Source organism: Hemiscyllium ocellatum, chromosome 40 (genome assembly GCF_020745735.1).
Source record: "Hemiscyllium ocellatum isolate sHemOce1 chromosome 40, sHemOce1.pat.X.cur, whole genome shotgun sequence".
Lineage (NCBI taxonomy): Eukaryota > Metazoa > Chordata > Chondrichthyes > Orectolobiformes > Hemiscylliidae > Hemiscyllium > Hemiscyllium ocellatum.
This window is the reverse complement of record NC_083440.1, coordinates 13,947,109-13,960,267: the sequence shown is the minus strand read 5'-3', so window position 1 is coordinate 13,960,267 and position 13,159 is coordinate 13,947,109. Positions and strand designations below refer to the sequence as shown.

At 42.2% G+C, this 13,159-nt stretch overlaps 1 protein-coding gene across 2 annotated transcripts in view; it reads right to left on the bottom strand.

Moving 5' to 3' along the window:
- Positions 1-2,567: 2,567 nt before the first annotated feature.
- LOC132834479 (NACHT, LRR and PYD domains-containing protein 12-like) overlaps positions 2,568-13,159 on the bottom strand; it is a 65,610-nt gene continuing 55,018 nt past the window's right edge. For both annotated transcript variants that reach the window (XM_060853388.1, XM_060853389.1), the window contains exon 13: positions 2,568-3,546. The gene's annotated coding sequence lies outside the window, so the exon portion shown is untranslated. The remainder of the gene's footprint in view (positions 3,547-13,159) is intronic.

Genomic DNA, 13,159 nt, shown 5'->3' with positions numbered 1-13,159 from the left:
AATGGCGATTAGAATAATAAGAAACATGGAAATGAAGTGTAAGGGTACAACGGTTAAAATATTTGACCACACCACATTAACAAGAACTTTCACGCGTGTATAAAAAAAAGGAAAATAAATGACAACATGTCCTGCAGACGGTAAGGACTGGGCCAAGAATAATGACAAATGAGGACACGGGCAGTGGATTAATTATTTAGCTAAAATAAAACAAAGAACTGCGGATGCTGGAGATCTGAAACAAAACGATGAGGAGTCACCGGATTCAAAAAGTTAACTTTGCTTTCTGTCCACAGGTGCTGCCAGACCTGCTGAGTTTCTCCAGAAACTTCTGTTTTTGTTGCAAGCTCTTCGCGTCTGTCCTCTCGGTAAAAGACACAACAACCATCACATCGATAACAGAAAGGGCACTGCCTCTTTATCTGAGATCCCTCACCCCACCTCACTCTGTGCGTCTCTTTTATAAAAATATGCCACTCCACTCTGTGCGTCTCTCTCTCTCTCTCTATTTATATATAGGTATCTCCCACCTCACTCTGAGCTATATCTGCTTTCTCACTCGGTGCATCTCTACCTCCTCACTATGTACATCTATCTTGCATCCTCACTTTGTGCGTCTCTCCCTCTGCCTAAACTCCGCGCCCCAATTCATTCTGTGTCTCTCTCTACTACCTCACTTATTCAGCTTCTCTTCTGTCTTGCACTGCTATCCATAATCTCCTTGTTTACCTACAACTTTCATATGGTTTTTTTGCTGCCTGTGCTCAGACTCCACGTATCTGTTCATCTCTCCCTTTACATCTGCTCTCCCAACTTTAGCTTTAGCTTTTTCCGAGTTATAAGCAGCTCAGAAGATGAGTCACTGGACTCAAATGTTAACTTCGCTTTCTTAGAACCTTTCTTTGGCCCTCGATATTGCGCTGACCTGTGAACTAATCCAAGCCCATCCCACTACACCATCCCTTCATCTTCCATGTGCTTATCCAAGGACTGTTTAAATTCCCCTAATGTGGCTGAGTTAACTATATTGGCAGGCAGGACATTCCACGCCCTACCACTCTCTGGGTGAAGAACCTGCCTCTGTTATCTGTCTTAAATCTATCACCCCTCAATTTGTAGCTGTTTGACGTGTAAACTGACGTCATCATCCTAGGAAAAAGACTTTCCACTGTCTACTCTATCGAATCCTCTGATCATCTGGTATGTCTTCTTTGGTCAGATGCTGCCAGACTTGCTGAGTATCTCCAGCAATTTTTGCTTTTGTTTCAGATCTCCAGCATTATCAGTTCTTTGCTTTAATTTGCGAGAAATGGATAGAGTCTAGCAGAGGGAGAACGTTACTGGTAAAAGAGATTGTGTGTGCGTGTGTGAGAGAGAGAGAGACAGAGACAAAGAGAATGTGTGTGTGAGAGAGAAATCAGAGAGGTACAGATAGAATTCAGCAATGGATAATTGTTAGAAGGGGAGTGTGAGTGAGTGTGTGTGTGCGTGCAAATGCCTGTGTGTGTTTGTGCGTGTGTGTGTGTGATACAGATATAGTCCAGCAGAGGGAGACTGTTACTGATGAAGGGGACTGTGTGTCGAATTTAAAGGTAAGGTCACCCATACCAACGTGCTGCTCCCTCATCAGATACAACTGTTTGTGGTTTAACCCGAGGGTGACCACGCCTCAGGGGAAGAGAGCGAATCAGAAGGAGGAACCTTCATGGTGACCTTAACCAGGGCAGGAATATCGCTCTCTATCGACCCCTTCCCTCTGTCCATCTCTCTTTCTAACCACCTAACAAACCTCACTGCATGTGTCTTTCTCTGTTTCAGTCTCTTGTTTTTCTTTGTCTCCACCTGTTCCTGACTTCGGCAGCCTTTCTCTCTTTCCTCTTTGTCTTCTCTACCTCTCATACACTCTCCGTGGTAGCTTCTCTGTCTACCTCTCTTTGTCTGTCTCTGACTGCCTCCCTCCTTGTTCTCTGTCTCTTGCAGCCTCACATCGTGTCCTCCTCTCTCTTGTCTCCCTCTGCCCTTTCACGCTGTTCTGGTCTTCTCTCAGTCGCACATTCCCCGGATAAATAGTCCACATTCACAAATCTGACTCAGGGGGTCTGTTTTAAACAAAACCTCAGCTTTTCCACAATTACTGTGATAGTTCTGCCCATTACTGCAGAGTAGACGGCTCAGTGGAAACAAACACATCCTTCAGCAAAACACTTTTAAAAACCAGTGACCTTTCTCATCACCAGGTGGTTACCAAGTTCCACAGGTTTCCCCTCCTCATTCCATTCTTCATTTCATTTTGACTAAGGCAGCAAAGAGAATAGAATGCCTAGTATGGGAACAGGCCGGTCGGCCCAATAAGTCCACACTGACCCTCCAAACAGTAACCAAGCCAGACCCATTGCCCTACCCTATTAATCTACATTTACCCCTGACTAATGCACATAACTTACACATTCTTGAACACTATGGGCAATTTAGCATGACTAATTCACCTAACCTGCATATCTTTAGATTGTGGGAGGAAACCAAAGTAAATCCAGTTAAAAATCACACAACCCCAGGTTATAGTCCAACAGGTTTAATTGGAAGCACATTAGCTTTCGGAGCGACGCTCCTTCATCAGGTGATAGTGGAGGGCTCGATCGTAACACAGAATTTATAACAAAAATTTACAGTGTGATGTAACTGAAATTATACATTGAGAAATTGTTTGTTAAGCCTTTCATCTGTTAGAATACAGTGACAGTTTCACTTCTTTCATGTGTAAATCACAAAACTTTTTTTAAAAGTTGCATTCTCGGGTTAGCTGTTAGTAATGGTGATAGCTAGACAATATGTTGAAGGTGTTAGCCCCCTGTGTTCTCTGTCTATGATCTGATGTTTAGATTGATTCTAATCTAAAAAGTGAGATAACAGAGTTTTACATAAATTCATGCAGTTTTTGAGCTCAGAGTTCTACATGAATGTATGCAGTTTTTGAGCAAAGTATAATGTAACTCTGCAAGTACAAATTCACCACACAAAATATACGTGGGCACGTGGGTCTTTGTCTGTGTGTGTGTGTGTGTGTGTCTGTCTGGGGTGGGGGTTGTGTGTGTGTGTGTGTGTGTAGTGAGTGCAGAGTGTCTTAAGTCTATGAGGGGGTGCATGTGGGAGTGTGGGAGTGTGTGTCTATAAGGGTGTGTATGGGTGTCTGTGTGCGCGTCTGTGTGTACCTGTGCGCGTGTGTATGTGAGTGTGTGTGTGTGTGTGCAGTGCAATGGTGGTCACCTGTAATGTGACATGAACCCAAGGTCCCAGTTGAGGCCCTCCCTATGGGTACCGAACTTAGCTATCAGCCTCTGCTCGGTCACTTTCCTCTGCTGCCTGTCCCGAAGTCCACCTTGGAGGATGGTCACCCGAAGGTCCCAGGCTGAATGTCCTGGACCACTGAAGTGTTCCCCAACTGGGAGGGAACCCTCCTGTCTGTTGATTGTTGTGCGGTGCCCATTCATCCGTTGTCGTAGCCTTTGGTCAGTTTCCCCAACGTACCATGCCTCCGGGCATCCTTGCCTGCAATGTATAAGATAGACAATGTTGGCTGAGTCACATGAGTACCTGCCATGTACAAGGTGGGAGGTGTTCCCACGCGTAATAGTGGTATCTATATCCACAATCTGATATGTCTTGCAGCGCCCACCATAACAGGTTGTATGGAGTTATCCTGAGAGCCGGGCAGTTTGCTACGACAATGATCTGTTTGAGATTTGGCGGTTGTTTAAAGGCAAGTAATGGAGGTGTGGGAAAGGTCTTGGTGAGGTGCTTATCCTCATTGATAATATGTTGCAGGTCACGAAGAACATGGCGTAATTTTTCTGTGATGACTATCTTTGCAACATTCCCTTCGATCAGCTCAATGTGGATTAACTTACTTGACTTTGTTTTCAGCTTCTGGCACTTCCCTTTATCTTTGGTACTTATGACCTTCAATTTCTCCAATTCCATTTCAGGTGATCACCTCCTTGTCAATGTCATGTATAAGCTCACCAACTCCCACCATCTATCTTGTTCCCTGCCCAATCCCTTTTCCTTTACCCTGGTCACACTACTGTCCATTCCAGTGCTTCAGAAATATTCTCAGGCACGATCCATCCCATGCTTGCAACTGTTCAGTAGATCACATTTTCACATTACATACGACACGTATATGGCCATCGGGGTTGTGATATGATCTCAGTTAATTTGGTGGCAATTGCGATTGCATCCCGCAGGAAGTGTGCGCTCTCCAGCATCACTAATTGCTACCTGGTGGCTGTGGCAATGGCAGATCTGTTGTTCCTTACTACTGATGTAATTGTGTGCAAGACTGTTTATTATTGTTCCCCGCGTTATTTCCTGTACGTCACCCGCGTGTGTAGAGTCACCAATGTGTTGCACCGTGCGCCTACAGACTCTTCTGTCTGATTCACCGTTATTTTCACCTTTCATCGATTTGTGGCCATTTGCTGCCACAAACTAAAAACAAAATACTGCATTGAGAAAATGGGGTGTGTAATTCTAGAAGCTCAGCTCTGTTTGAAAATTCCATTTCTACCTGCCACTTGAACTTTAAAGGTAACTGATAACACTGGTGGTTATGTTTTGTAATAGAAAGCTATTACACAGAGGCTGGATTGGCAGGATTTAACTGGTTTGATACACTTCCAACCTTCTTGCTGCCATTCACTTTGATTCTGTTGCTCAATGCTCTGACAGTCAGACATATTTTAGTGTGTCGTCAAATCTGTAAAGGACTGAAGGGTCAGAACAAGAAAGAAAATCACAGTGACCCAGAAATGGAGAGCAGATGAAGTTTCTGATACTGTTACCATATTTGCCAGTTTCATACTTCTGTGGTTGGTTTAAGTTTTGCATTTCTTGTATAATTGCATTATGGGCAGAAATGGTAGAGATAATAACAATTCTGAATATATATTTAGTGAAGTTGGAGACAGTCTTCAATGCTTAAGCTGCCAACAAATACATTTATTTATGGGGCAACTCAGTCCAAGTTCAGAAACCAGCTCAAGATCATGGTGAAATGTCTACTAGCATCCATTATCGAATTAGTTAATGAACAAAATAGATGACAGCAGCAGATTGCTCTGGAGGTTCCTCTCCTTACATCATAGCAAAGAGGAACACACACTCCTCTTGTAAAAATATCAACTTACTGATTTATCGGAGAGACCAAATCATGTTGTTTTCTGGGTTTTAATTGTACATTATTCATGTATCTCTCCGTGCAGTTCAGGCTCTTCTCTCCTTCAACTCCTTGAAAATGTTCCTTCCTCTGAAATCTGTGCAATCATAACCACCACCACACACAGGCCACCTTTTTAAACAAGATTATGCCCCTTCCTCGTAAGATGAAAACTGTCAAGTTTTAAAGTGATGCACTTCTAACAGCAAGAAAAATATTTGACATCGTATTTCAACAAGGCCAGAATTAAAATTTGAACAATTCTTCCCATAGAGGTAGTCAAGAATGTGGTGCTGGAAAAACACAGCAGGTCAGGCAGCATCCAAGGGGCAGCAGAATCGATGTTTTGGGCAAAAGCGTTTTATCAGGAATCATTCCTGATGAAGGGCTTTTGCCCGAAATGTCGATTCCAGCACCACACTCTCGACTCTGATCTCCAGGATCTGCAGTCCTCACTTTCTCCCCCTTAACATGTAAGTAGACAGGATAGTGAAGATGGCCATTGGTACACTTGCCTTTATTGGTCAGTGCATTGAGTATAGGAGTTGAGATGCCATGTTGCAGCTGTATAGGACATTGGTTAGATCACTTTTTGAATACTTTATATAGTTCTGGTCTCCCTGCTTATAGGAAAAATGTTATGAAATGTGAAGGGATTCAGAAAAGATTTACAAGGACATTGCCAGGATTGGAGTGTTTGAGCTGCATGAAGAGACTGAATAGATGAGGGCTTCTTGTTGTGGAGCCTTGGAGGCTGAGGGATGATCATATAGGTTTATAAAATCATGAGGGACGTTGATAGGGTGAATAGTCAAGGTCTTTTTCTCAGGGTAGCAAAGTCCAAAACTAGACAGCATAGGTTTGATGTGAAAGGGGAAACATTTAAAAGGGATCTGAGGGGCAACCTTTTCACACAGAGGATGGATTGAGTCGCCCAAGGTAGTGGTGGGAGACTGCTACAATTATAACATTTAAAAGGCATCTGGATGCATTTATGACAAGAAAGGGTTTAGAGGGATATGGGCCAAATGCTGGCAAAAGGGACTTCATCAGTTTAGGATATCTGGTTGATATGGATGAGTTGGGCCAAAGGATATATTTCCATTCTGTTTGACTCTATTGTACAACCACTCTGCCCCTGTTATAACATGCCCCACATCCTGTTGACGATTTACCCGTGCATTCATTGCTTTACTGATTCCGGCTTTACTATTTCTATAATTAGCTGTAAGGTCTGTAACGTCTCCCTTAGATCTCCCTGAGTTTCTTGTTCGATTGACAAGATGTAACTTGAAACTGTTCTCTTTAACCCGACATTTCCTGCTCTATCCTAATATCTCATGGGCCTTTATCTGCAATATGTCTGCATGAAGATTGCTGGGAAAAACTGAGCAGGTCTGGCCACATTTGGGGACCAAAATCGGAGTTAACATTTCGGGTTGAGTGAACCGTTCCTCAGAACTGGGTGATACATTGACCTGACTTGATCTCACTGTCATAAGGTACTGTTAAATATGTCTGTGTGTTCCAGCTTAGAGTATGAAATATCATTCAGGTTCTTTAATACCATACTTGGCTTTAACTGCAATGTGCGGAACATAAACACTGAGAGAATTGAGGTGGGAAGACCCAATTAAAACAATCATTGTCCTGACCAAAGTCCATCCTCAGAATGGCTTCATTACAACATTTTTCCCTTCTGGAGACCCAAACAGAAAACCACATTCAGACATGGTTTTTTTTCAAGGACTGTATATCCCCAGATTATGTCTCATTTAGAATAATAGAATCACAGAATTATACAACACAGAAGGTGCCCTTCAGCCCACCTTTGCCAACCCAACAAACTGATCCCGCACTTTGCAGCACTTGGACCATAGCCTCGACATTTCAAGTACTCATCCAGACCTCTTTAAAGGTTGAGATTTCCCACCTTCACTAGCCTTACAGATTCGTGCTACCCTCTGCGTGAAAAGAGGTTTCCTGAAATTTCTTCTAAACCTCCTGTCCTTCACCTTAAAATTAATTCCCCTTCTTATTGACTCTCCAACTAAAGGGTAAAAAGTGAGATCTGCAGATGCTGGAGATCAGAGCTGAAAATGTGTTGCTGGTTAAAGCGCAGAGCAGCATCCAAGGAACAGGAAATTCGACGTTTCATTCCTGATGAAGGGCTTTTGCCCGAAACGTCGAATTTCCTGTTCCTTGGATGCTGCCTGACCTGCTGCACTTTAACCAGCAACACATTTTCAGCTCTTCAACTAAAGGGAACAGCTGCACCTTATCCATACCCCTCAAAATCGTATACACTTCTATCATGTACCCCTCCAGCCTTCTCTGAAGAATGATAACTTTACCCCCGGAGCGTAGATATAATGAGAGATTACTCACATTCGGCCTATTTTCTCTAGAATTTGAGAGATTAAGGGATGATCTGACATGGAAAGACAGGGCAGATAAGCCATTTCCACTGGTTGTAGACTCTAAAATGAGTCTGAGAATTAGGGCCAGACCATTCATGAGAGATGTGCGTAAGCACTTCGATACATAAACAATAATAAATATTTGGAACTCTCTTCCACAAACAGCAACTGATGCCAGATCAGTTGTTAATTTTAAATGTGAGATAAATACATTTTCGTGAAGCAAAGGTATTAAGGGATATGGGCGAAAGACAGTTAGTCCACAAGTTGGCCATGATCTCCTTGAATGACAGAATATGCTGCTACTCCTGTTGCTTTGATCTTCTGCTCTAAAGAAAACAAGCCAAGCCTGTCCAGTCTGTCTTACAGCCAAAATCCTGCATCCCAGGTAACATCTTGGTGAATCTCCTCTGCACACTCTCTTGTGTAAGATCTAATGATATCTGTTTCAATCAATACATGTGGTGACTGACTCCTGCTGTACGTTCATGGCAGTGATCTATGTACATGAATTCCAAGATCACTCTGCACATCTATACTACCAAAAATCTTGAGACAGTGCAAGGCCCTAAATCCCATGTCAGTGACTCAGTACTGAACCAATACAATCCAATAAATTAATAAGTCAACTGTATCTACTGGTAATTGCTGAACAACTCCTACCATCATTGCTCCGGACAATTCATGCTCTAAGGGCACTTCATACAACATGACAAATATGCAATCTCCATTAGGTTTCCGGTTTATCACTTTGGCTTTTAATGTACTATTTCTATGAAAAACAGCAGTGTTTACCTTCAGTCTCCCAGTTGCAATTAACATTACAATTGGATCAGCAGTTTCCTGCAGAGTTCTTTCCTGGACTTGCATTTGTGAACTGCAGTTAGTTTCATTGGCTACCCCAACAATGTCATGAACAAAGATGCTCACTTAGTTACAACAGAAACACAAGCTATTGATTTTCACTTCCAGCCGCAGCACCTTCCTTTCTGGCTCATGGAATGTATCCTGAGGCATTGCGAGTTGTCCCTTGCAAGTTGGCTACTTGCCTTTCTTTCACTCTCCCACTTTCAATCCTTTGTGGATTTGCAGAGTGACAGAAAGAAAGGCTTAATTTCATGGATCAGCTCAATCATCAGCTGGTAACAGTCGTAACACACTGGCCTTGAACATGTTCAATGCAGCTAAATGTGACGTGATTCACTTTGGGAAGAATAACTGGAAGGGAGAATTCTGGGTCAATGGAAAGATTCTTGGTAGTAAAGATGTGCCGAGTGACCTTGGAGTTCATGTACATAGATCACTGAAAGTTGCCACCCAGGTTCATAGTGTTGTTAAGAAGACGTACGGTGGGTTAGGTTTTAGTGGTCAAGGGATTGAGTTCCGGAGCCGTAATGTCATGCTGCAACTATACAAAACACTAGTGCGGCCGCACTTGGAATATTGTATACAATTCTGGTCGCCCCATTACAGGAAGGATACTGAAGCATGGAAAAGGTAGAGGAGATTTACCAGGACATTGCCTGGTCTGGAGGGAAGCTCTTATGAGGAAAGGCTGAGAAACTTGGGTCTGTTCTCATTGGAAAGAAGAAGGCTAAGAGGGGATTTAATAGAGACATACAAGATGATCAGAGGAGAACATAGAGTGGATAGTGAGAGTCCTTTTCCTAGGATGATGATGTCAGCTTGTACGTGGGGGCATAAATACAAACTGAGGGGTGATAGATTTAAGACAGACATCACAGGCAGATTCTTTACTCAGAGTGTGATAAGGACGTGGAATGCCCTACCTGCCAATGCAGTTAACTCAACCACATTAGGGACATTTAAATAATCCTTGGATAAGCACATGGATGATGATGGGATAGTGTTGGGGGATAAGCTTAGATGAGTTCAAGGGTCGGCGCAACATTGAGGGCTGAAAAGCCTTTTCTGCGCTGTGTAGTTCTATATTCTATGTTGCAAATAATAGTAAGTCTGTAAGTCCTTCTCAGAGAATATCTTTTCTTTGATCTTGACATGTGGTGGTTATTCCAAACGTCCCTATCTAAGAATCAAAATTACTTTGCTTTAACCGTTTAAATTCAATGTCGGCTTGTCTGGCCGTTCCCTTAAGCTGCAGAACGTTAGTATAATTTATAACCCAATTCACACACACTCAGAATAGTCTTTGTTACTGCATCCTAATAACCCTGTCAAGAATCCTCTAGTAGTGAGGCACACACCTCATGTGTTCTACCTATCAACCTGCTCCATATGGGCAGTGCTGAGAATGTGTTGCTGGAAAAGCGCAGCAGGTCAGGCAGCATCCAAGGAGCAGGAGAATCTACGTTTTGGGCATGAGCCCTTCTTCAGCTCTGATCTCCAGCATCTGCAGTCCTCACTTTCTCCACATGGGCAAGGTCCAGTTCACCTTCTGCCATTTCATTTTCTTCACTATGTTTTCAAATGACAAAAAATATTTCAACATCCTTTGTCACAAACTTTGCTTTGGCCTGTTGAAATGTAAACAGCTCTTTTCTGGACATTAGGCTATGCCTTGGGTTTTACCTCACGGCGTTCTTCTACAGCTGATGTCTGTATTTTATACTGCAGCCCTTGAGGTTGGCAGTCCTTATCTCTTTCCTATTTCCCTTGGTAATTCCAGTTCCATTTAAAAAAACCTCTCTTATTTTCTATCAGTTCTCTTTGAAGTTAAAGAATTTCTCAAATCCTTATTCGATCTCCATACTTTCCAATTCCAATACTTCCTTCATCTTTTTCCCATTTCTCTGCTCTTTGGAAGGCTATTTCTAACTGTTTCATTTCTTCATCATGTTTAAACTACTTTCAGTATCTTCTTCACAGACAATTCCAATGACTCGCTTATTCGAGTGCGTGATCCCTCATATTGCACACATTCCAAATGCTTTCACAAAATTTCAATGATGTCTTGTCATTGCACCTGCAAGTCAGTCCAAGTTACCTCCTCCTCCTCCTGCTGTATGGATTTAGCTGCTTCCAATGTCATCTTATGTTTAATACAAGAAACCTGGTCTGTATATTTTTGTTCCTCAACAATTACTCACCCCACATTGTCCACATTCAGAATTACATCACACAGCCTCCAAATTTTTGTCACAAGTCTAATAGATAAGAGTGCACAGATAACCAAGCGTAATATATTTGTACATACAAGCTGTTGAGACTATGTCCTCAGTCCCATATTCCTGATCACATTTGACTCTCTTGCAGGTAAAAATCTAACCATTTCCAATTGAAAAATATTCAGTCTCCACTTTTCATGAGCCATTACAATGTATAAATATGTTATATACACTATAAACATTTACATATTCATCCTGTATGAACAACTAATTGAATGACAAAATGGTTAAATTACCGATCTAGGGCAAAATAAACAGGTGACTTCATAAATAAAAACTGAAACAAAATAAACAAACTTTAACAAGTGACAAGATGGATGAACAATAACTAAAATGAAAACTGAAGTAATATCCTCTTTAATCTCAAATATACACACAAATAATATAGACAAGTGCAACAAACTGGCCAAACATCATCTATCTTTGCTTCACATTATGTGCATTTGGATGCAGGACCTTTAGTTTTAATTATGTAATTTCTAGCTTTTTCTGTTGATTGATTTATTCTTAAATTTGTCCTGTCTGACTCTTTCCATCATAGTCTGTTTCTCATATAAAGACTGTTCACTCTTGCCTTTTCCTGACACTTTGACTGATCACATCCACTAATACGTAATCACTTCCCTCACTATTTATATTCATACAGGACAGAAAAGGCCCTTCAGCCCATTGAGTCTGCACCAACATTACTACCACAACAGATGTGCTAATTCCAATTTCCTGCACTTGTCCCATATCCTCGAATGTTATGATATTTAATGTACTCATGCAATTTTTTTTTAAAGGTTGAAAAGGTTTTGGCCTCCACTACCTTCCCAAGCAATACATTTCAGATTCCCACCACCTGCTGAGAGAAAAATATTTTCTCTCAAATCCCCTCTGAATCTGCTGCCCCTTTGCCTAAAACTATGTCTTCACATGATTGACACCTCAACCAAGGGGAACAGCTGCTATTCATACCCCTCAATCTTATATACACCTCATTCATGTCCCCTGTCAATCTTCTCTGCTCTAGAGAAAACAATCCACCCCCTACTCTCTCCTTATAGCTTAATTTCTCCATTCCAGGCAACATTCTGGTGAACCTCCTCTGTATCCTTTCTGCATCCTTTCTGTAGTGAGGTGACCAGAACTGCACACAGTACTGCAGTTGTGGCCAGACCAATGCTCAGTACAGCTCCAACATTACCTCCTTTCTCTTGTATGCTATACCACGACTGATGAAAGCACATGCCGCCTTAACTATCCTATTCACTTATCCACTTAATGGCAAGGTCCTGGGGAGTGTTGCTGAACAATGTGACTTTGAATTGCAGGTTCATAGCCCCCTGAAAGTAGAGTCACAGGTGGATAGGATAGTGAAGAAGGCATTTGGTATGCTTTCCTTTATTGGTCAGAGTATTGAGTACATCAGTTGGAAGGTCATGTTGCGGCTACAAAGGACATTAGTTAGGCCACTTTTGGGATATTGTGTGCAGTTCTGGTCTCCTTCCTATCAAAAGGATGTTGTGAAATTTGAAAGGGTCCAGAAAGGATTTGCAGGGCTGTTGCCAGGGTTGGAGGATTTGAGTTCTAGGGGGAGGTTGAATAGGCTGGGGCTGTTTTCCCTGGTGGATGGCTGAGGGGTGACCTCACAGAGGTTTATTAACTCATGAGGGGCATAGATAGGATAAACAAAGTCTTTTCCCTGGGGTGGGGGAGTCCAGAACTAGAGGACATAGGTTTAATGTGAGAGGGGTAAGATGTAAAAGAGACCTAAGGGGCAACTTTTTTCATTCAGAGGGTGGCATGTGTATGGAATGAGCTGTCAGAGGAAGTGGTAGAGGCTGGTACAATTGCAACATTGAAGAGGCATCTGGATGGGTATATGAATAGGAAGGATTTGGAGGGATATGAGCTGGGTGCTGGCAGGTGGGACTAGATTGGGTTGGGATATCTGCTTGGCATGAACGAGTTGGACCAAATGGTCTGTTCTGTGCTGTACGTCTCTATGACTCTATCATTAATGGAAAATGGAGGCAAAATGGAACTAATTCTATGGATCAAGCGTCCAGACGACAAAAGTCAATGAAGGAACTTCCTCAAATTAGTGGCAAAATCCACAAGAAACATCACATTGTTGTTGACTGCAGTGAGACACTACATCATCAACTGAGTAGCTGGTCAGTTGGACCTAGGGTATTGCCCGAGATAGAAATTCTTTCTTTCTGAATCTTTTGAGTGTTTGATCATTACTCTCGAGAGGGAGAGACTAACATTGCTGTTTGCAAAGTTTTCAGAGATCTGTGTGTCACTGCCATTTCACAAATTGTGACAAACTGTACCTTAAACCCCCCCAAAGGTTGTTAAAACATTTCGTGTCTGCTGGCCTCAATAGA